This window comes from Montipora foliosa, chromosome 6, assembly GCF_036669935.1.
Source record: "Montipora foliosa isolate CH-2021 chromosome 6, ASM3666993v2, whole genome shotgun sequence".
Taxonomy (NCBI): domain Eukaryota; kingdom Metazoa; phylum Cnidaria; class Anthozoa; order Scleractinia; family Acroporidae; genus Montipora; species Montipora foliosa.
Genome location: NC_090874.1, coordinates 6,643,980 through 6,646,479, shown reverse-complemented (window position 1 = coordinate 6,646,479; position 2,500 = coordinate 6,643,980). Strand labels below are relative to the sequence as shown.

Here is a 2,500-nt window from a genome sequence, read left to right as displayed (position 1 = left end):
GACTGCATATGGCAAATCTTTGATTTATTATGCGAACGTCCAATCGTCGCCGATGTTGTTTTTGATCAGCAGCGTGCTTGCTTTCATCTTGCTCGGCCACTGGACCTTAACTTGCACAACAGTTTTATTTTCATCTGACAAATCTTGATCATATGACATATGATCGCTCTAACAGGAGAAACGTTCAGGATTACGCGATCTGTGGGGAGGTTTTTGACAGGTGTTGAAGAAAGGAGCGAGCCTTGATCGTTCGGCGAAGAAAGGGGGAAATAGGCTCTACTGTAGTGTCAAGTGTCTGTACTTTCTTCTTGACGGAAAGTCCTGCTTTAAAAGCTTTGCACGTGTAGTTTTGAAAAATCTCCTCTTCGAGTTCTCGCAAGTTGGCCGTAGTCCATGTCGCTTTTGTAGTTTTCTAAGGCACTGTTTACAGATGACGTGAGATACACAGTAAATTGTAAGGAAAAAATTTCCTCGTATCCGTTATATTTTCCTTGGCCTTGCACGAAATTTCTGTCCCCCGGCTTTTCGATTGACGAAGAACAGAACAAACAATCGCACATGTTTAGTGTTTAGATTTGTTTTGACTGGAAAACCCCGCTAAATTTAGATTGCATAGATCACCACACACAATCTGAGATCAGTTTTTGTGGTAGTGCACTACACACTATGTCACCGGGTTTGTAAGAGTGAGTGAGTGAGTGATTTTAAAGGCCTGGCCAAACGCTCGCAACACTTCAACGCAACATCTTGAAACATTGTTGGGCACAACATGTTGCATACGTTTGGTCACCCTGTTGCAACACGTTGGATGATGTTGGATCAAATTTGAAAAACGTCAAATTTTTTGTGCTTCATTTTGGTTGTTGCATGATGTTGTACTCGTTTGGCCACGTTTACGCAACATTGTTGCACTAGGGCATGCGCGCTAGGTCCACGTGTCGCGCGCTAGGGGCCTGGGGCACAGAAACATTGACATCTGGCTTTGAAACTGTTGCGTGCGTTTGGTCAGCATGTTCAACATATGTCGCAACATCATGCAACAATGTTGCGAGCTTTTGGCCTTAAGTCCGTGTTAGCAAATAGGCCCGTAGTGCGTGCATAATTCACGAACATACAAAGGTCTTCTGGAAGCGAGCTTGAGTTTCAACAAAGTGAGCTCCAAAATCCGCATGAATTTGTGACGCTGATAAATAATAAAGCAGTTCCTTTTTTAAAAACGATGGAATTACCTGTCGATAAAAAACCTCGTCTAGGAGAGTGAATTTTTGACTTTGCAGAAACAATGGTCAACCTCAAGAGTTGGGCTATTGTGATCTTTGTGTTGAATTCGCACATTCCTTGTCAATCTTTAAAACACTTGGAAAAAAAACCAAACTAACAAAAATAAAAAACCCGGTGTCTTGCCATCATTTTAACACAGATGTATCCTTTGTTTCGCGAGTAAACATGCGAGGTAACTAGATCACGGCGACCACTGGATTTGATGTTACTTTCGATTTTGCGATTTAATTGTGGAGCCAAAAGTACAATACAAAAATTGAACGTAGCAAAAATCTCCCAAAATGTTTTTCAGTGATGGTAACTTTTTTTATATTCTCGGTTCAAAATTTAAGTTGTTTTCATGTGGCAAATTTTATTGCTGATGGCAAAATATTTTATTCTCGATCGACACTTCCTGAAAACTTCTTCTCTTCCTAAAACTGTGTATCAATATTTATTTACCGTTGCATCAACATTTGTTTTGGATAAAGCAGGCTAACAAAATCTGTACGTTGCTTGGTTCGCATTTTTGAGCGTTAAAATAGGATTTTCGGTCATATGTTTCTGACGGCAAGTCCTATATTTTCAGGTCACCCATCCAAATACTAACCCCGCCAGACAGGGGTTAATTTCAGTGAACTTTTGTCTTAGAAAGCTGTCAGACGCTCAGAGTGCACGCTCAAACTAAACTTGTGGGTAAAAAGAAGTTGTGAGGGAACTTGAAAATGATCAACATGTCATCCTCTATAATGATATACAGTGCCAAAACAATATCGTGTACTATTAGAGCTACATATTACGCAAAGATAGCTTGAATCTCCTAGAAGACAAAACGCAGCTCAATCAACAATTATACAGCGCTTTGTTACTGCACTACCACACGTACGCAATGCGTGCCTATTTTTGATAACAACCAATCAGAATTTACTCGATCAATGCCAACAGTGAGGGAGCCAATCACAGTCCTTTTCCAAGATCTTGGGAAACCGGAACACGTTAAGCGATGGCGTTACGCAGACGTCCCTTTTCCGCGTGCAACAAAGGAAATAGGAGACGTCTGCACGCAGGCTACAAAAAAAGCCTTAATAAATCCTTGTCATCAAATAAATATGCATGTACCTGTTTATATAGACCTTATTCATAAATGGCGGTCAATTTATAAATATTTTGCCAAAGTGCAAATTAGCCTACCAAGTTTCGATACCATACAGTGAATTGAAAAGAATTCTTGCTGTAAAAT

General features: G+C 40.3%; 1 protein-coding gene across 1 annotated transcript in view; it reads left to right on the top strand.

The window, feature by feature from the left end:
* LOC138006511 (dehydrogenase/reductase SDR family member 7-like) overlaps positions 1-2,500 on the top strand; it is a 32,678-nt gene that overhangs the window by 24,081 nt on the left and 6,097 nt on the right. The window lies entirely within an intron of this gene.